Genomic DNA, 22,059 nt, shown 5'->3' with positions numbered 1-22,059 from the left:
GCATGGATCTCGGAGGAATTCAACACCTGTGATGACCACATGTAATTGAATTTCCTCATGCCAGCCCACACATATCCGCCAGGACAAAGAATGGTCCTTGCCTTATGCGTATAAAGCAGCATAAAAGGCCTTTTATGTCAGGTGTATGCCTAATTTTTGGGGCCTGTACTGGCCGACAGTTACATTTTTATCCTGTGACCACGTAATGTACCTCCAGCCACAGAATCCAAACTTCTTTGCTGTCAAGTGAATGCCTATTGCCTAATTTGTGGGGCCTATACTGGCCTACAGTTACATTTTTATCCTGTGACCGCCTAATGTACCTCCAGCCACAGAATCCAAACTTCTTTGCTGTCAAGTGAATGCCTATTGCCTAATTTTTGGGGTACTGGCAGTTACATTTTATATCTTTAGCCATATAATCACACTCCTGTCTCGCTCCTCTGCCTCTCATTGTGTTGGCGCATGAACCGCATTCACCATAAGGACCTTCTAATATCACAGGGTCATGTGACTGTGCCCCCCACCCTGTACTGTGCCCCTCATTCCGTACTGTGCCCCCTTATACCCTGCATTGTGCCCTCTTACCACACCCTGTGCAGTGCCCCTAGTCATTCCCTGTACTGTGCCCTCTTATACCCTTTTATCCGGTCACTGTATGGCAGTGTTATCCGGTCACTGTACAGAGGTGTTCAATGTATGGCAGTGGTATCCAATAACTGGATGGCCATAACTGTATCCCTTTCCTTGCCCACGCCATCTTTTTTTTATACCTGGCATGAGCGTAAAAAATATGCATATTGATGCTAAGGACCTTTGCGCCACAATCTGTGTCAGAAATAAGAAAATCTGTGTCAGAAATAAGCCTAACATAGATGTATTTCTATATAATAAATGACCACCTAATTGTATTATTATTCGGGGGTAGGGCTAATATCTTTATATTATATGGATTCTAGTGTATTATACTGTGCCCTGTATTTCCCAGTAGAAAAATGATCCTTGGGAAACAGTCCTCATCCCTGAACACCAGGACCAGGTAGCGCTTTGTCAGTACATCGCGGCCTCCCCTCTCTGCCACGCTGCTCCACTGTGTACTGGTGCTTATTCGGACACTAGGGCTGGGTTCACATCCCATTTTTGCCATCCATTTAAAGGGAACCTGTCACCAGTTTTATGGTGTCCTAACTAAGGGCAACATAAATAAGTGACTGATTCTCTTAGCAAAATGCTGGGTCACTTTCTTTAATTGACCCAGTCAATCTGCCAACATCTTGTATTGAAAAGCTCCAGCTGATAATGATGAGTCCTGAATATTTATGAGTTCCTGCCTTTCCCCGCCTACCTGCTGCTGATTGACAGTTATTTTCCATATGAATCAGCAGCAGGTGGGCAGGTTAGTGGTTACAGCTCTGAATTAAATATACGCTGGACTCAATGACATCACGCTGGACTCAAATAAGCTCATTAGCATGCGGCATCTTTGTGTGTATATTATGAGGTAACCATCTGTATTCACTTACTGGTGTGACATCTAGGGCACTTTTTAGTAGTTAATGATTGTATATAATTAGTTAGATTATAATCAAATATTCACATGACAGGTTCCCTTTAATGTATACCAAAAATGTATGCGTTAACAGATGCCTCAGACTGATTCCGTACAGTGGCGTCCATTCACCATACAGTTCTATGGTAGAAAAAAATAATTACATTAACGTATGCTTTTTTTTTTTTTACTGGATACAAAAACGTGGAGTGCTGCACATTTGTATACATCAAACCGATAGGAAATAACATTTTTCTAGGCTCCAGCAGTGCACATTTTTGAGAGTTTCCCTTTAAGAAGCATAAAAATGGCCCCCGATTAAAATACATAATTTTTTGTGGGAATTTTTGCCACTGATCCCCCTCTGGTATGTCACTGTCCATGTTGTGGGACGATTTGTGCACTCATAGTTTGTATTTGGTGGCTGCAAATATGACCTGAAGGTTTTTCAGGTTCGCCTGCCATTAAAGTGAATGGGGCCCGCCGCGAATGCGCGGTTCGCAAAACGTCCCGGCCCATGTTCGTCCATCACTAGTTATCACTGCCTTCCCAGATATCTTCATCCACAACACTTCACCCGGTAATGCCCTACTCGCCGCTCATTGGTTTATTAAGCTTAGAAGGCGTGGCCTAAATCACTGAGCAAGCTGGAACTAGAAGTTTATAGCTGGTGGCTGCGGGCGCTGTGTGTACCAGATGCTGGGATTTCCCACACATTCCTTTCCATATTGATCTGGTACCACTGGAACACATAGCAGTACATAGGAGAAGCTCTGTAAACACTTTTATGGTATAGCAGCTCCTCGTTAGTATAGTGGTAAGTATCCCCGCCTGTCACGCGGGAGACCGGGGTTCGATTCCCCGACGGGGAGGCTACATGTTTTCTTCCCCCAAAAAAGTGGATTTTAGGCAATGAAAAATAACCTTACTTTTGTAATATGATTTTCATAATGAGAATTTATAAATCTTTTATCGTTGGACTGTCACGTTTTATAAGTGCAGCAGAAACTACAGTGGGGCAAAAAGGTATTTAGTCAGCCACCAATTGCGCAAGTTCTCCCACTTAAAAAGATGAGAGGCCTGTAATTTTCATTATAGGTATACCTCAACTATGAGAGACAGAATGAGGATAGAAAATCCTGAAAAATCACATTGTCTGATTTTTAAAGAATTTATTTGCAAATTATGGTGGAAAATTTGTATTTGGTCAAAAACAAAAGTTCATCTCAATACTTTGTTATATACCCTTTGTTGGCAATGACAGAGGTCAAATGTTTTCTGTAAGTCTTTACAAGGTTTTCACACACTGTTGCTGGAATTTTGGCCCATTCCTCCATGCAGATCTCCCCCAGAGCAGTGATGTTTTGGGGCTGTCTCTGGGCAACACGGACTTTCAACTTCCTCCAAAGGTTTTCTATGGGGTTGAGATCTGGAGACTGGCTATGCCACTCCAGGACCTTGAAATGCTTCTTACAAAGCCACTCCTTCGTTGCCCGGGCGGTGTGTTTGGTATCATTGTCATGCTTCAATGACCTTGCTGATGGAAGGAGGTTTTCACTCAAAATCTCACGATACATGGCCCAATTCATTCTTTCCTTTACACGGAACAGTCGCCCTGTACCCTTTGCAGAAAAACAGCCCCAAAGCATGATGTTTCCACCCCCATGCTTCACAGTAGGTATAGTGTTCTTTGGATGCAACTCAGCATTCTTTCTCCTCCAAACACGACGAGTTGAGTTTTTACCAAAAAGTTCTACTTTGGTTTCATCTGACCATATGATATTCTCCCAATCCTCTTCTGGATCATCCAAATGCTCTTTAGAAACTTTCAGATGGGCCCAGACATGTACTGGCTTAAGCAGGGGGACACGCCTGGCACCACAGGATTTGAGTGCATGGCAGCGTAGGGTGTTACTTATGGTAGCCTTTGTAACTTTGGTGCCAGCTCTCTGCAGGTCATTCACTCGGTCCCCCCGTGTGGTTCTGGGATTTTTGCTCACTGTTCTTGTGATCATTTTGACCCCACGGGGTGGAGCCCCAGATCGAGGGAGATTATCAGTGGTCTTGTATGTCTTCCGTTGTCTAATAATTGCTTCCACAGTTAATTTCTTCACACCAAGTTGCTTGCCTATTCAGTGGTGTATCTTGGTTTTGTGCTGCCCTAGGCGAGACTAAACTCGGGCACCCCCTAATATAAATTTCACCCACCCCTTCCTGTCAAGACCAAACCCCTTCCCCTGTAACCCCCACCCCTTCCTCTTTAGGCTCCGCTCTTTCCTGTTAGAGCTTCACATCTTCCTTTCTGTATTTAAAAGTTAATAACGAAGGCCAATATTTTGTGTTTTCTGTACCAAATGTTGCATCTATTATTTTAAGACAATCTTTACATATAATAATATAAAGTGTAAATTCAACCACTTTACAAAGATCAGTTATCCAGGTCAACTATACTATATTGATCACAGACAATGAAATTGTTTGAATTAGCACGTGGTCAGTCCACATGATACAAATACATTAAATAAAATGGCTGTATCATTATTCTAAAAATTAAAAAAGCACAACTTCTAACACAAATGTATTTTACAGATTACTTTTTTTTTTAAACAATGTGCAGCTAGAGATAGTACAGTATTAACCCCTCCCTAATTCTCCCCCCTCTAACCACCCAATGGGTCCCAACCCCCTTACCCTATAAAACAACTAAGTGTTTTTTTGTGAATTACTGTAATTTAAGTACTTACAGTTTTTGAGGCAGCAGCAGGCAGCAGGGATCAGTGCATTGGTGGCCGGGGGCTGGCTTCAGTGTTCATGGTGACCGTGTGCAGGATCCTTTCTGCACTTGAAGGAGATAAGGCTCACCCTAGCATTGCCAGCCCATGACTCCACCTCCGTGTGACGTCACGACGGCAATGCGCAGACACAAAAGGCAGGGGCGGTTGGGAGGAAGTCTGGAGGAGGAGGAAGTAAGTATTTCAACTCCTTCACTATGCGTCGCGGGGATGACGCTCGCATAGTGAAGGATCGGATCGGACAAGGGGCAAACAAAATATTTTGCATATTATGTAACTATCACTAAGCAAACAAGGCATTTTGCTGCCCCATTGGCAAGTGCCGCCCTAGGCAAATGCCTTGTTTGCCTTGTGATAGATAGACCCCTGTGCCTATTGCAGATTCAGTCTTCCCAGCCTGGTGCTGGTCTACAATTTTGTTTCCGGTGTCCTTCAACAGCTCCTTGGTCTGGGCCATAGTGGAGTTTGGGGTGTGACTGTTTGAGGTTGTGGACAGGTGTCTTTTATACTGATAACAAGTACAAACAGGTGCCATTAATACAGGTAACGAGTGGAGGACAGGGGAGCCTCTTAAAGAAGAAGTTACAGGTCTGCGAGAGCCAGATAGGTGACCAAATACTTACCGGCATTTTACTAAGGAATTTACCAATTAATTCATTAGAAATCCTACAATGTGATTTCCTATAATCTTTCCCCCCATTCTGTCTCTCATAGTTGCACAATAGGTGGCTGACTAAATACTTTTTTGCCCCACTGTATATACTAGGGAGCATTGTAGAATAACAGGAAGATCTTTAGTACATTGCCCGATATTCCTTGTAGTTTTACAAATGTCCCTAACAGGCTACAGGACACATGGCCGGTTAGCTCAGTTGGTTAGAGCGTGGTGCTAATAACGCCAAGGTCGCGGGTTCGATCCCCGTACGGGCCACATATTTTACTGTGAAACAAGCTGGAGGCCTGCAGTGCCTACTCCATGTCCAGAGGCAACGCTTACTTTAACCACTTCAGCCCTGCTAGGTGAAACCCCCTTCATGACCAGGCCACTTTTTACACTTCGGCACTACACTACTTTCACCGTTTATCGCTCGGTCATGCAACTTACCACCCAAATGAATTTTACCTCCTTTTCTTCTCACTAATGGAGCTTTCATTTGGTGGTATTTTATTGCTGCTGACATTTTTACTTTTTTTGTTATTAATCAAAATGTAACGATTTTTTTGCAAAAAAAATGACATTTTTCACTTTCAGCTGTGAAATTTTGCAAAAAAAACGACATCCATATATAAATTTTTCGCTAAATTTATAGTTCTACATGTCTTTGATAAAAAAAAATGTTTGGGCAAAAAAAAAAATGGTTTGGGTAAAAGTTATAGCATTTACAAACTATGGTACAAAAATGTGAATTTCCGCTTTTTGAAACGGCTCTGATTTTCTGAGCACCTGTCATGTTTCCTGAGGTTCTACAATGCCCAAACAGTAGAAAAACCCCACAAATGACCCCATTTCGGAAAGTAGACACCCTAAGGTATTCGCTGATGGGCATAGTGAGTTCATAGAACTTTTTATTTTTTGTCACAAGTTAGCGGAAAATGATGATGATTTTTTATTTTTATTTTTTCTTACAAAGTCTCATATTCCACTAACTTGCGACAAAAAATAAAAAATTCTAGGAACTCACCATGCCCCTCACAGAATACCTTGGGGTGTCTTCTTTCCAAAATGGGGTCACTTGTGGCGTAGTTATACTGCCCTGGCAATTTAGGGGCCCAAATGTGTGAGAAGAACTTTGCAATCAAAATGTGTAAGAAATGACCGGTGAAATCCGAAAGGTGCACTTTGGAATATGCGCCCCTTTGCCCACCTTGGCAGCAAAAAAGTGTCACACATGTGGTATCGCCGTACTCAGGAGAAGTTGGGGAATGTGTTTTGGGGTGTCATTTTACATATACCCATGCAGGGTGAGAGAAATATCTTGGCAAAAGACAACTTTTCCCATTTTTTTATACAAAGTTGGCATTTGACCAAGATATTTTTCTCACCCAGCATGGGTATATGTAAAATGACACCCCAAAACACATTCCCCAACTTCTCCTGAGTACGGCGATACCATATGTGTGACACTTTTTTGCTGCCTAGGTGGGCAAAGGGGCACATATTCCAAAGTGCACCTTTCGGATTTTGCAGGGCATTTTTTACACATTTTGATTGCAAAGTTCTTCTCACACATTTGGGCCCCTAAATTGCCAGGGCAGTATAACTTCCCCACAAGTGACCCCATTTTGGAAAGAAGACACCCCAAGGTATTCCGTGAGGGGCATGGCGAGTTCCTAGAATTTTTTATTTTTTGTCGCAAGTTAGTGGAATATGAGACTTTGTAAGGAAAAAAGAAAAAAAAAGAAAAATCATCATTTTCCGCTAAATTGTGACAAAAAATAAAAAATTCTAGGAACTCGCCGTGCCCCCCACGGAATACCTTGGGGTGTCTTCTTTCCAAAATGGGGTCACTTGTGGCGTAGTTATACTGCCCTGGCAATTTAGGGGCCCAAATGTGTAAGAAGTACCTTGAAATCAAAATGTGTAAAAAATGGCCTGCGAAATCCGAAAGGTGCCCCTTTGCCCACCTTGGCTGCAAAAAAGTGTCACACATCTGGTATCGCCGTACTCAGGAGAAGTTGGGCAATGTGTTTTGGGGGGTCATTTTACATATACCCATGCTGGGTGAGAGAAATATCTTGGCAAAAGACAACTTTTCCCATTTTTTTATACAAAGTTGGCATTTGACCAAGATATTTTTCTCACCCAGCATGGGTATATGTAAAATGACACCCCAAAACACATTCCCCAACTTCTCCTGAGTACGGCGATACCACATGTGTGACACTTTTTTGCAGCCTAGATGCGCAAAGGGGCCCAAATTCCTTTTAGGAGGGCATTTTTAGACATTTGGATCCCAGACTTCTTCTCACACTTTCGGGCCCCTAAAAAGCCAGGGCAGTATAAATACCCCACATGTGACCCCACTTTGGAAAGAAGACACCCCGAGGTATTCAATGAGGGGCATGGCGAGTTCCTAGAATTTTTTATTTTTTTTGCATAAGTTAGCGGATATTGATTTTTTTTGTTTTTTTCTCACAAAGTCTCACTTTCCGCTAACTTAGGACAAAAATTTCAATCTTTCATGGACTCAATATGCCCCTCAGCAAATACCTTGGGGTGTCTTCTTTCCGAAATGGGGTCACATGTGGGGTATTTATACTGCCCTGGCTTTTTAGGGGCCCTAAAGCGTGAGAAGAAGTCTGGAATATAAATGTCTAAAAATGTTTACGCATTTGGATTCCGTGAGGGGTATGGTGCGTCCATGTGAGATTTTATTTTTTGACACAAGTTAGTGGAATATGAGACTTTGTAAGAAAAAACAAAAACAAACAAAAAATGTCCACTAACTTGTGCCAAAAAAAATGGCTGAATGGAGCCTTACAGGGGGGGGTGATCAATGACAGGGGGGGTGATCAATGACAGGGGGGTGATCACCCATATAGACTCCCTGATCACCCCCCTGTCATTGATCACCCCCCCTGTAAGGCTCCATTCAGACGTCCGCATGATTTTTACGGATCCATGGATACATGGATCGGATCCACAGAACGCATGCGGACGTCTGAATGGAGCCTTACAGGGGGGTTATCAATGACAGGGGGTGATCAGGGTAATCAGGGTGATCACCCCCCTGTCACTGATCACCCCCCCTGTAAGGCTCCATTCAGACGTCCGCATGATTTTTACGGATCCATGGATACATGGATCGGATCCACAGAACGCATGCGGACGTCTGAATGGAGCCTTACAGGGGGGTTATCAATGACAGGGGGTGATCAGGGTAATCAGGGTGATCACCCCCCTGTCACTGATCACTTCCCCTGTAAGGCTCCATTCAGACATCCGCATGATTTTTTACGGATCCATGGATACATGGATCGGATCCACAGAACGCATGCGGACGTCTGAATGGAGCCTTACAGGGGGGTTATCAATGACAGGGGGTGATCAGGGTAATCAGGGTGATCACCCCCCTGTCACTGATCACCCCCCCTGTAAGGCTCCGTTCAGACATCCGCATGATTTTTTACGGATCCATGGATACATGGATCGGATCCACAAAACGCATGCGGACGTCTGAATGGAGCCTTACAGGGGGGTTATCAATGACAGGGGGTGATCAGGGTGATCACCCCCCTGTCACTGATCACCCCCCCTGTAAGGCTCCATTCAGACATCCGCATGATTTTTTACGGATCCATGGAACATGGATCGGATCCACAGAACGCATGCGGACGTCTGAATGGAGCCTTACAGGGGGGTTATCAATGACAGGGGGTGATCAGGGTAATCAGGGTGATCACCCCCCTGTCACTGATCACCCCCCCCTGTAAGGCTCCATTCAGACGTCTGCATGATTTTTACGGATCCATGGATACATGGATCGGATCCGTAAAAATCATGCGGACGTCTGAATGGAGCCTGACAGGGCGGTGATCAATGACAGGGGGTGATCAGGGAGTGTATATGGGTGATCACCCGCCTGTCATTGATCACCCCCCTGTAAGGCTCCATTCAGACGTCCGCATGATTTTTACGGATCCATGGATACATGGATCGGATCCGTAAAAATCATGCGGACGTCTGAATGGAGCCTGACAGGGCGGTGATCAATGACAGGGGGTGATCAGGGAGTGTATATGGGTGATCACCCGCCTGTCATTGATCACCCCCCTGTAAGGCTCCATTCAGACGTCCGCATGATTTTTACGGATCCATGGATACATGGATCGGATCCGTAAAAATCATGCGGACATCTTAATGGAGCCTGACAGGGCGGTGATCAATGACAGGGGGTGATCAGGGAGTGTATATGGGTGATCACCCGCCTGTCATTGATCACCCCCCTGTAAGGCTCCATTCAGACGTCCGCATGATTTTTACGGCTCCATGGATACATGGAACGGATCCGTAAAAATCATGCGGACGTCTGAACGGAGCCTGACAGGGGGGTGATCAATGACAGGGCGGTGATCAATGACAGGGGGGTGATCAGGGAGTTTATATGGGGTGATCAGGGGTTTATAAGGGGTTAATAAGTGACGGGGGGGGGGGGGGTGTAGTGTAGTGTAGTGTGGTGTTTGGTGGGACTGTACTGACCTACCTGAGTCCTCTGGTGGTCGATCCTAACAAAAGGGACCACCAGAGGACCAGGTAGGAGGTATATTAGACGCTGTTATGAAAACAGCGTCTAATATACCTGTTAGGGGTTAAAAAATTCGGATCTCCAGCCTGCCAGCGAGCGATCGCCGCTGGCAGGCTGGAGATCCACTCGCTTACCTTCTGTTCCTGTGAGCGCGCGCGCCTGTGCGCGCGCGTTCACAGGAAATCTCGCGTCTCGCGAGAAGACGCGTATATGCGTCCAGGAGGAATAAAGCAACCACCTCCCGGACGCATATACGCGTACGGCGGTCGGGAGGTGGTTAATTATCCCCTTAGGACCAGCTAAAAAAATATATATTCACATGGCTCAGTTTTCCTCCACTCACCAGGAGTAGGACAAGCAGTTTAAGGTGCCATTGGGTATGGGGAACAGGAGTTGATTACAAGCTAATACAATCTATTTTTAATCATTGTTCTGCCCTTAAAGGGGTTATCTGACACTAACAAATGGGGCCCCCCACACTAAGGCTCCATTCAGACGTCCGCACTTTGGGTCCGGATCCGTTCCACAATTATGCGGAACGGGTGCGGACCCGTTCATTTTCAACAGGGACGAAAAATATGCGGACAGCTCACAGTGTGCTGTCCGCAGCCGGATTTCCGGTCCACGGCCCCTGAACTTCCGGTCCGCAGCCCCGCAAAAAAATAGAACATGTCCTATTCTTGTCCACAGCTGCGGACAAGAATAGGCATTGGGGTGCCAGCCCGGTGTTTTGCGGATCCACAAAAAACTGCGGACATGTGAGATCGACCCTAATTCTATTTACCTGGCTCCCCGCGCTGCTCCTGGTCCCCGCACCGCTGTGGCTGCTTCTCACCGTGCGCGAATGAAAACGTCCGGGAGAGAGCAGCCAATGGCAGGCAGTGACGAGCCACCTTAACGTCACCAGGGAGACTCATCCTCATCACCACCCCGGCGTATGGAGGGGCATTTGTTAGAGTCCGATAACCTCTTTAAGGCTATATAAACACGACCATATCAGTTTTCTTTTTGTGGTTATTCTTGTCCACAAAATGTACGGACATGTTCTGTAATTAGCGGAATGACCACGCGGATGTAGACATGGATATAAACAATGTGCTGTGTGCCATTTTTGCGGACCCATAGAAATGAAGGGGTCCATGTGTGATCCACAAAAAATGCGGATCGGACCCAAACTATAGTTGTGTTAACAAGGCCTAAAAGGCATGTGTCAGCGGTGACATCCCTTTAGGTGCACGTCCAGTGCCACATAGATTTGCTCGCCTTATTATAATGGTGCCTTTCTTTTATATATCTGTGGCTCCCTTGCAGAGAAAGCTAAATTTTAAGAAATATTCAAATGAGGCATTTAGTGCAACAAGGGTGGCACCATTGCTCTAGTTGCACTGAAGCTCCTATCTCTGCCCAAGGCCAGGGGAAAGTGTGCGAGGGAGGGGCCAGAGAGAGAGAGAGGAGCGGAGCTTGGGTGCAATGAGAGCAAGGGTGCCCTCTCTTTGCACTAAACACCTAATTTGCATATAAATAAAAAAAATTGATTTTGCAGCCTCTCACAGCATACCAAGCACAGTGCCGTACATTGTATAGTGGCAGTGCTTGGTATTACAGCCCAGCCCTATTCACTTGAATGGGGCTGAATTACTCCTAGGCCACGTGACCAATGAACGTGATGTTACGTGGCCTAAGCAGGGCCGTCTTTAATATTGATTGTACCCTGGGAAAAAAATTACTTGGGCCCCCTGGATCCCGCCTTCTCACACCTTAGCAGGCAGTCACACCCTCCACCACAACACACACAAAAAAAATCCACACATCTGGTAGAGTCCAGTGAATGACTGTAAATACTTCCAGTTCTGAAGACTCCAGCGGCTCAGGATCAGTGCTCTGGGCAGCTGGGTTCAGGCTGGAAGTGGGCACCTCTCTGCAGGAAGGAGACCAGGGCTCGGCTCACCCTAGTGTTACAGTGCACTATACAAATACACAATACAATACCCCACACTATACAGTACAGCAGTATAGCACTCCACAATATACAGCACCCACAGTATACAGCCCCCACAGTATACAGTACAGGAGTAAAGCACTCCACAATATACAGCCCCCCACAGTATACAGTACAGCAGTATAGCACTCCACAATATACAGCACCCACAGTATACAGTACAGGAGTATAGCACTCCACAATATACAGCACCCACAGTATACAGCCCCCCCCACACTATACAGTACAGCAGTATAGCACTCCACAATATACAGCACCTACAGTATACAGGCCCCCACAGTATACAGGCCCCCACACTATACAGTCCCCCACACTATACAGTCCCCCACACGATACAGTAGTTTACAGTATATTAGCATAACAACCCGTCACCTTTTTCTGATGTAATCTTCACAAAAAAAGATCCACAGTTAAGGCACACTTCTACAGCAACACTCCTGGTAGAAAGGATCTTGATGACCTCATAGCCATGTGACCATTAATATTGATAGGTTACTGGTCACATGTGATGATGTCATATAAGGTCCTAGAGCAGTGATGGCGAACCTTTTAGAGACCGAGTGCCCAAACTGCAACCTAAAACCCACTTATTTATTGTAAAGTGGCAACACGGCAATGTAACCTAAATACTAGTCTAATGTATATCTTCCATGCACTTTATCATGTAGCTATAATAGCCTGCCTACATTAAATGCGCTGCCTGTGGTGTTCATAGTATGCCCTGTGCTGATGATGGCAGAAAACATCTAAGGCAATTTGGTACACCATAGACTTTTTCCAGGGTGCGGGAGCCCACAGAGGGGGCTCTGAGTGCCGCCTCTGGCACCCGTGCCATAGGTTCGCCATCACTGTCCTAGAGAATCACAGCTCTCACAGTACGCTGCCTGGAGTGCGGGCAGGCATGGCATCACCCCCTGTGTAGCTGACAGCCTGACACCTGGGGCAGTGGCTAACAGGGCTCAAGAGGCAGCTGCCTTGGGCCCCCCAGGAGCAACTGGGCCCAGGGCAGCTGCCCCTTTTGCCCATTGTTAAAGACGGCCTTGGGCCTAAGTGTTCACAGAACGCTGCAGCCTCTTCATCCCTGGAGATGGACCCCCGCCAATCTCATATTTTCGATCTATCCTATATGTACACCCTGAAGAACTGGTTCTTTTTGCCCTTTCAAGCACATTATTCCCATGTGAATGACGCTTACCTCTCATTCTAGAGGGCTTTTAGAGCCGAATCCATTGTATGATTTCTTTCTAACGGGGTCTCTCAGGTCCCATTGTGGTGTCCATCCCTCTGACTAGAAATATATGCCTACATATTGCAACCAACGTGACAGAACTAAGAATCCAACAGCAGCGGGAGCAGTTCCTGGGACCCCCGCCGATCACCCGTTCGAGAAGGTAGCTGTGCTTCTGTGAGCGCTGCAGCCTTCTTTCTGCCGTTCATCAGTCACATGGCCTAGGCGCAGCTCAGCTTCAGAGAAGTGAATGAGGCTGAGCTGTGATACCAAGCACAGCGGCTATACAATGTACGGCGCTGTGCTTGGTAAACTGTGAGAAGGCTGCGGCGCTCACGCAAGCCCCAATGCCTTCACATACAGCTGATCTGTGGGGGTCCCAGGTGTCAGACCCCCACTGATCAGATACTACTCATGAGGGTAGGTCATCAGTAGCAAAATGTATCAATTCATTTGCAGAATATAGCTGTAAATAGCTGTCCGCAATAAATGGGAACCGTCCGTGTGCACTCTGCGTTGCTAGTATGGGCACTATAGGGGAATTATTACTTCTGGAGCAAAATGAGGGACACTATTACTACTGGCGGCACTGTTACCATACTCTGGCAGAGAATTATTGGTGAGACTTTCGGAAAGAACTGTTACGTTGAAAGGGGGGTAGGTACCTTGGTACTGTAGCCACTTAGCACAATTATTTTTGGAGGACACTATGTTTACAGCACTATAAGTGTCAAGGGCAGTATTTGCTGGGCAAAGTTCATTTTTAGAGCGCTGTGTGCCAGTAGTTATTGCAGGGAGCACTATCTGTGTGGTACTAGTATATTCAGGGGCACTGTTTCTGCAGTATGGTATTGGAGAGCACAGTGGGCACAGTATTAGGGGTGTTCAGAAGGTGCAAAGGATGATTGAAAAAAAGAAAACTAAGATGTCTGTGTACCAAACTCTGCAGACAAGAAGTGGCTGAAAGAAATCATCATGGCGGTCTGGTCTGAATGGAGAAGATAAGGAAAAAAAAAGTATTTATCAGAGGACACATCACTGGATGTAAGAGGTATGTGGCACTGTATTACCCTGTATGTTTTGTACCTCTGTATGTAATGTTTTGCAAGTATGTCTTTAAAAGTAGGGCTGGAGGGAAGGGATTAGGTTAAGAATTTGGCATCAGTTTTCACATCAGGCAGCAAAAGAAAGCCTAGGGGCAGCCCTGGGAGAGATAGCTGGCCGATGAACGGGCAGCTTTAGGATCGGCCATCAATATCAGAATGGAGGTTATCTTCACATTGCTAAAATCTGCTGAGTGGCTGGTTTTTGGCACTGCCAAATATCCACAAAAAACTGCTAGGAACATTAGCTCTTCCGCATTGATTTCAATGGGGAATGCAGCTAAAATCTGCTTCAGAGAAGTGACATGCCACTTCTGATGCAGAAAAAAACACCATTATGTTCACATGGAAGTGTTATTTCCTACTAAAGTAGGGATGTCCCGATACCATTTTTTTAAGACCGAGTACGAGTACCGATACTTTTATTTAAGTACTCACCGATACCAATTATGGTGTGGTAATGTTTTTACTTCAAATTTAATTTAGTCTTAGGGGAGATTTATCAAACTTTGTACAAAGAAATAGCGGCGCAGTTGCTGATAGCAATGAAAAAATTTAAAGCTGGAATTTGGTTGCTATGGACAACTGCTTTACTTTTCCTTTGTACAAGGGTTAATAAATTAATAAATGGGCATGCTGGGGAGGTGTAGTTTTGCAACAGCTGGAGGCACACTGGTTGGGGATCACCATTATGTGCCCATTGCCCCCCCCCCCCCCCACCACCTTATTTTATTATTCACTGTTTGTCTGTTTTAACATGAAATGGAGAGAAATTAACTGGATTTCTTCTCCATTTCATGCATCATACCCACCTGGCCTGATGTAATCCTTCCCATGCAGATGCACAGAGTACAGCCAAGTGACCTCTCCGATATTCTTTACTTTATTACATATTTCCGGCATAAATCTGTGACAACCCCTTTAATGGCCAGCATAATGAAGGCGACTGAGTAGTCACAGACTGTATGAGTGCTCCCAGTCTGGTAGATCCTTGGTGACAACCACAGCAGTCACAGGGGTTGTCACCCACTTTCCCTGAAGTTCTCAATGCCAGCCCCTCCCACTCCTGCTCTGGATGGCTCTGCTTATGAGAGGCGGTCATATCGGCTGTCACACAGCTTTCCCAGAATCAGATGTGGCTGGCAAACAAAAGAATGGACTGCAGTACCTGGGCTCCGGCAGCTCCTGCCATCTCTCCACCTCCGGCCCAGCTTCTGGCAGTCCCCTGAGGATAATATCCAGAACCCCAGCCAGAGGCAGCCTCCTCCTGCCGCTGCTGAGCCAGCATGTCCCCAGGTGGATAATATCTGCTGCCATCCCCACGCTGATCAGCTGGGAGCAGAGCCACCGCCGACCAGAAGAGAAGATGGGACACGCCGCTGCCCGGAAGAAGATGGGACACGCCGCCGCCACCGCTGATCTGGGCCATGAGGTACTCGTGCAAATGTCCAGTATCGGCCCCACTATCGATACTGGTATCGGGACATCCCTATACTAAAGTAATGTTGTTAGCGCTTTGATTGCAGCTCATTTACGTAGCGGGTTTTCGCAGTGTGAACATAAAACCTCTGCTCATCAGCTGTTCACACTGGTCCGGCACCAGACATACTGCACCAGGGCCCAGCCGCACTCAGCCTGTAGATGGCATAAGCCCAGGCTGTCCAGACATCATACTGCCCGCTGTTATCCTGCAGCAGAGGACAAGCACTTAGGCTACATGCACACGACCGTTGAGTGTTTTGCGCTCCGCACGGACAGCCTTGAACATAACTGCCTATTCTTGTCTGCAAAGCGCAGAGAAGAATAGGACAGGTTATATATTTTTTGCGGACCATGGAACGGAACAACGAATGCGAACAGCGCACGGAGTGCTGTCCGCATATTATGCGGCCCCATTGAAGTGAATGGGTCTGCATCCGAGCTGCCAAAACTGCGGCTCGGATGCGGACCAAAACGACGGTCGTGTGCATGAGGCCTTAGGAAGATGCCAGGGGCATCCATGGTTGGCAGCCAAGCCTTGCCAAGCCCACCTATATCTCACATTATATGCCATACAGGAGTTGTGGATTTTGGTGCAGCTTCCTAAAAGATTTGCTGTTGTTTCCAAAGATGCAGACTACAAGGAAAACCTGACAGGACCACACTGCCAGTGTGAACAGAGACTAACACCAGTGCCGGCCATGTAATAGTGCAGGTTATGTAAGCAGCACGATGCGGTACCGCCGCTCAGTGCCATGCGGCTATATACGCCCTGCACCCAGCATGGCACACTCTCTCTGATGCCTCCCCTCATCATACCCGATAGTTACCCGGCCGGGTACCTCACCAACCTGAGCGGTTATCACTGCGCTCCCTGATATCTTCTTCCACAACACTTCACCAGGTAACGCCCTACTCACCGCTCATTGGTTAATTAAGTTGAGGAGGCGGGGCCTAAATCGCTGAGCCAGTTTATAGCTGGCGGCTGTGGGCGCTGTGTGTACCAGATGCTGGGATTTTCCGCACATTCCTTTCCATATTGAGCTGGTACCACTGAACCACATAGCAGTACATAGGAGAAGCTCTGTAAACACTGCCATTGTATAGCAGTTCCTCGTTAGTATAGTGGTAAGTATCCCCGCCTGTCACGCGGGAGACCGGGGTTCGATTCCCCGACGGGGAGGCTACAAATTTTCTTAAAAAAAATAAAAAAGTAGATTTTAGACAATGAAAAATCTTACTTTTATGATATAATCTTCATAATGAGAAGTTATAAATCTTTTATCATTTGACTGTCACGTTTTATAAGTGCAGCAGAAACTATATTCTGGGGAGCATTGTAGAAGTGTCAGAGAACAGGAAGATCCTTAGTACATTGCCCGATATTCCTAGTAGTTTTACACATGCCCCTAACAGGCTACAGTACACATGGCCGGTTAGCTCAGTTGGTTAGAGCGTGGTGCTAATAACGCCAAGGTCGCGGGTTCGATCCCCGTACGGGCCACATGTTTTACTGTGAAACTAGCTGGAGGCCTGCAGTGCCTACTCCATGTCCAGAGGCAACGCTTACTTTATTTATCCCCTTAGGACCAAAAAAGTGTCACACATGTGGTATTGCCGTACTCAGGAGAAGCTGGGCAATGTGTTTTTGGGGTGTATTTTTACATATACTCATGCTGGGTGAGAGAAATATCTCTGTAAAATGACAACTTTCTATAAAAAAAAATGGGAAAAGTTGTCTTTTAGAGAGATATTTATCTCACCCAGCATGAGTATATGTAAAAAGACACCCCAAAGCACATTGCCCTACTTCTTTTGAGTACGGCGATACCACATGTGTGACATTTTTTTGCAGCCAAGATGCGCAAAAGGGGCCCAAATTCCAATGAGTACTTTTAGGATTTCACAGGGCATTTTTACGCATTTGGATTCCAAACTACTTCTCACGCTTTAGGGCCCCTAAAATGCCCGAGCAGTATAAATACCCCACAAGTGACCCCATTTAGGAAAGAAGACACTCCAAGGTATTCCGTGAGGGATATGGTGAGTTCATGGAATATGAGACTTTGTAAGAAAAAAAATATATATCATTGTACGCTAAGTTGTTACAAAAAATAAAAACTTCCATGAACTCACTGTGCCCATCAGCGAATACCTTAGGGTGTCTACTTTCCGAAATGGGGTCATTTGTGGGGTGTTTCTACTGTCTGGGCATTGTAGAACCTCAGGAAACATGACAGGTACTCAGAAAGTCAAAGTGTGTAAATTCACATTTTTGCATTTTTGCAGTTTGTAAACACTATAACTTTTACCCAAACCAATAAATATACACTTATTGCTTTTTTTTTTATCAAAGAAATGTAGAACAATAAATTTAGAGAAAATTTTATATAGAAATGTAGTTTTCACAGAAAGTGAAAAATTTCGTTTTTTGGCAAAGAATTCGGTCAATTTCGATTAATATAAAAAAAAGTAAAAATGTCAGCAGCAATGAAATACCACCAAATGAAAGCTCTATTAGTGAGAAGAAAAGGAAGCAAAATTAATTTGGGTGGTAAGTTGCATGACTGAGCAATAAACGGTGAAAGTAGTGTAGTGCAGAAGTGTAAAAAGTGGCCTGGTCATTAAGGGTGTTTAAGCTAGGGGAGCTGAAGTGGTTAAAGAGGTTATCTGACACTAACAACTGCCCCCCCCCCCCCCCCCAATTTGACGGGCCCCCCACACATTCAGACGTCCGCACTTTGGGTCCGGATCCGTTCCACAATTGCAGAACAGGTGTAGACCCATTTATTTTCAATGGGGATGGAAAAGATGTAGACAGCTCACAGTGTGCTGTCCGCATCCACATTTCTGATCCAAGGCCCTGAACTTCCGCGGCTCCACAAAAAAATAGAACATGTCCTATTCTTGTTCGCAGCTGCGGACAAGAATAGGCATTTCTATTGGGGTGCCGGTCCGGTGTTTTGCAAAACACTGCAGACATGTGAAAGGACCCTAATTCTACTTACCTGGCTCCCGCACCGCTGCAGCTGATTCTCCCCGCGCGCAGATGAAAACATCTGGTGTCGGGGGGAGAGTAGCCAATGGCAGGCAGTGACGGTGACGATCCTGCTTAGCGTCATCATCAATACTAGGGAGGCTCATTCCCCCATCACCGCCTGCCATTGGCTGCTCCCCCTCGACACTGGATGTTTTCATACACACACGGGGAGAAGCAGCTGCGTCGGTGCAGGGAGCCAGGTAAGTAGAATTAGTGTGAGGGGCATTTGTTGGTGTCAGATAACCCCTTTAAAGAGGACCTTTCACTAGTTTGAAAACTAACTATATCAGTGGGCAGAGCGGCGCCCAGGGGTCCCCCTGCACTTACTAGTATGTCTGGGCGCTGCTCCGTTCGCCCGGTATAGGCTCCGGTGTCTGCAGCTCCCTCTGTTGTACTAATACAAAAAATCCGTCCAGTACAACAGAGGGAGCTGCAGACACCGGAGCCTATACCGGGCGAACGGAGCAGCGCCCAGACATACTAGTAAGTGCAGGGGGACCCCTGGGCGCCGCTCTGCCCACTGATGGAGTTAGTTTTTAGACTAGTGAAAGGTTCTCTTTAAGGCTATATAAACACGACCATATCAGTTTTCTTTTTGTGGTTATTCTTGTCCACAAAATGTACGGACATGTTCTGTAATTAGCGGAACGACCACACGGATGTAGACATGGATATAAACAATGTGCTGTGTGCCATTTTTGCGGACCCAGAGTATTGAATGTGTCCGTGTGTGATCCACAAAAAATGCGGATCGGACACGGACCCAAACTATAGCTGCGGAACGGCACGGACAGCCATTAATATAACTGCCTATTCTTGTCCCCGGACAAGAATAGGACAGGTTATATTTTTTTTGTGGACCACAGAATGGAGCAACGGATGCGGACAGCACACGGAGTGCTGTGTGCATCTTTTGCAGCCCCATTGAAGTGAAATGGTCCACATCCGAGCCGCCAAAACTGCGGTTCGGATGTGGACCAAAACAACGCCCGTGTGCATGAGGCCTAAGGTGCACGTTCAGTGCCACATAGATTTGCTCCCCGATTATAATGGTGCCTTTCTTTTATACTGTGGCTCCCTTTACTTTTAAGAAATATTCAAGTGAGGCATTTAGTGCAACGAGGGTGGCACCATTGCTCTAGTTGCACTCAAGCTCCTCTCTCTGCCCAGCCCCCATTTTGCCTCACTGATCGACAGGGCCAGGTATTAGGTGCATCATTTCGCCAGGCCCCGTATTCTCACACATGCCCCATCCAATATCATATTGGCGCATGCGCAGTACACTTGCTTACACCTGGCAGAGACTCTGCTGCACTGCACATGTGCCAATATATTGAACAGCACAAGTACGAGAATTCAGGGTCAGGGGAATGATATACCTGCAGCCTGGCCCTGTCAATTGAGTGTGCGAGGGAGGGGCCAGAGAGAGAGAGGAGTGGAGCTTGGGTGCAATGAGAGCAAGGGTGCCCTCTCATTGCACTAAACACCCTATTTGCATATAACTTAAAAATTTGATTTTGCAGCGTTCACATACAGCTGATCTGTGGGGGTCCCAGGTGTCGGACCCCCACGATCAGATACTACTTATGAGGATAGGTCATCAGTAGTAAAATGTATCAATTTATTTGCAGAATATACAGTGCTGAAATAATTATTGATACCCCTGGCAAATTCTGACTTAAAGTTACTTTCATTTAACTAGCAACTCATTTTTTGACGGGAAATGACATAGGTGTCTCCCAAAAGATAATAAGGGTGATGTACAAGAGCCATTATTGTGGAAAAAAAACTTTTCTCAGCTTTTATTTATCGTACATTTGAGCAAAAAGTGTCCAGTCCAAAATTATTCATACCCTTCTCAATAATCAGTAGAAAAGCCTTTATTGGCTATTACAGCAATAAAACCTTCCTATAATTGCAGACCAGCTTTTTGCATGTCTCCACAGGTATTTTTGCCCATTCATCTTTAGCAATGAGCTCCAAATCTTTCAGGTTGGAGGGTCTTCTTGCCATCACCCTGATCTTTAGCTCCCTCTACAGATTCTCAATTGGATTCAAGTCTGGTCTCTGGCTGGGCCACTCCAAAACGTTAATGTTGTCATCTGCTAACCATTTCTTCACCACTTTTGCTGTGTGTTTTGGGTCATTGTCATGCTGAAATGTCCACTGGTGCCCAAGGCCAAGTTTCTCTGCAGACTGCCTGATGTTGTCGTTGAGAATCCTCATGTATTTCTCTTTTTTCATGGTGCTGTTTACTGTGATTAGGTTCCCTGGTCCATTGGCTGAAAAACACCCCCAAAGCATTAGCTTCCCACCACCATGTTTGACAGTGGGGATGGTGTTCTTTGGGTTGAAGGCTTCTCCTTTTTTACGCCAACTGGACACTTTTTGCTCAAATGTAAATAAAAGTGGAGAAATTGTATTCCCCCCCCCCCAATAATGCCTCTTGTACATTGTCTTATTATCTTTTGGGAGACACCTACAGTATGTAATTTCCTGTCAAAAAATTACTTGCTGGTTGAATAAAAGTAACTTTAAGTAAAAATTTTCCTGGGGTATGAATAATTATGGGCAGACCTGTAGCTGTAAATGGCTGTCCGCAATAAACAGGCACCGGCTGTGTGCACTCTGCGTTGCGGTATGGACCCATTGACTTGGGTTCACGATCCACAAGATATGGCATAAGATAGAACATGTCCTCTCTTTTGCGGTGCCAAGGCATGGACCTGGAAGCTCACGGAAAGTACTTCTGATCCGTGCCTCTGTTCGCAAAAGATAGGACATGTTCTATCTTATACCGTATCTTGTGGATCGTGGACCCATTCAAGTCAATGGGTACGCAGCGCGGAGTGCACACGGACGGTGCCCATATATTGCAGAGCTGCTGTTTGTGGTCTGTAATATGGGCACAACGACCATACGTTCGCCAGCAAGAGTCCTAGAAGACACCTCCAGGAGTGCCTGGCAGAGGCCTTCTCCTCTCTCCCCATAGAATACACAGAAATGTTCAGCCAACGTGTATGAGGGAGACAGGAGAGATCAGGGGTGCACCATCAATGAGGTGAGCTGAATGCCTCAGGCGGCACCAGGTAGGGGCAAGTGGGGGGCAGCGGAAGGGCAATAGGCAATGATCTCTTCCATTGTGCAAACGCTCATCTCTGCATATTCAACTGCATCGCTGTTCTCTGCCTGTAGCCTAGGTCAGTGTCATCATCGTCACATACAGTATACAGCTCCGGGCACAGACCGGATGGGGTGTGTGCTGCACCGCATCGCTGACAGCAGAATGGAGGTAAGTGTTTGAGTTTATTTTATTTGGCAGCATGGTATTGGGCCACAATGGGGGGGGGGGGGGGGGGTTATTGATTTGTAACTGGGGAAGCGGTATGGAGACATTGGGGGCTCTAAAATGGGGCATTTTTGTACTGGCACACATTATAAGGGGGACACTATGGGGACATTTGTTCTACTGGGGGCACTAAGAAAGGGGTATTTCTTTGTACTGGAACACTTTATAATGGAGCATTTCTTGTATTGGCACACATTGTGAGGGGGAATTATTTTACTGGCAAACAAAAGGCCATTTTTTTAGTTCTGGTACACATTATAAGGGGGTCTTTTTT

The 22,059-nt window shown here is 46.0% G+C and overlaps 1 protein-coding gene and 4 non-coding genes across 6 annotated transcripts in view; 4 read left to right on the top strand and 1 right to left on the bottom strand.

Moving 5' to 3' along the window:
* The window catches only part of LOC122929685 (endonuclease 8-like 1), a 66,279-nt gene that overhangs the window by 29,521 nt on the left and 14,699 nt on the right, over window positions 1-22,059 (bottom strand). The window contains exon 1 of one of the 2 annotated variants that reach the window (XM_044283324.1): window positions 16,248-16,269. The exons of the other annotated variant lie outside the window; for it this stretch is intronic. The gene's annotated coding sequence lies outside the window, so the exon portion shown is untranslated. Of the gene's footprint in view, window positions 1-16,247; window positions 16,270-22,059 lie in introns of those variants that run through there. 2 annotated transcript variants of the gene reach the window in all.
* TRNAD-GUC lies at window positions 2,350-2,421 on the top strand. The gene has a single exon. It is a non-coding gene; the product is annotated as a tRNA-Asp (tRNA).
* On the top strand, window positions 5,199-5,272 carry TRNAI-AAU. The gene has a single exon. It is a non-coding gene; the product is annotated as a tRNA-Ile (tRNA).
* On the top strand, window positions 16,508-16,579 carry TRNAD-GUC. Its single transcript has one exon. It is a non-coding gene; the product is annotated as a tRNA-Asp (tRNA).
* Window positions 16,827-16,900, top strand: TRNAI-AAU. Its single transcript has one exon. It is a non-coding gene; the product is annotated as a tRNA-Ile (tRNA).

This window comes from Bufo gargarizans, chromosome 2 (assembly GCF_014858855.1).
Source record: "Bufo gargarizans isolate SCDJY-AF-19 chromosome 2, ASM1485885v1, whole genome shotgun sequence".
Lineage (NCBI taxonomy): Eukaryota > Metazoa > Chordata > Amphibia > Anura > Bufonidae > Bufo > Bufo gargarizans.
This window is presented reverse-complemented; position numbering and strand designations above follow the sequence as displayed.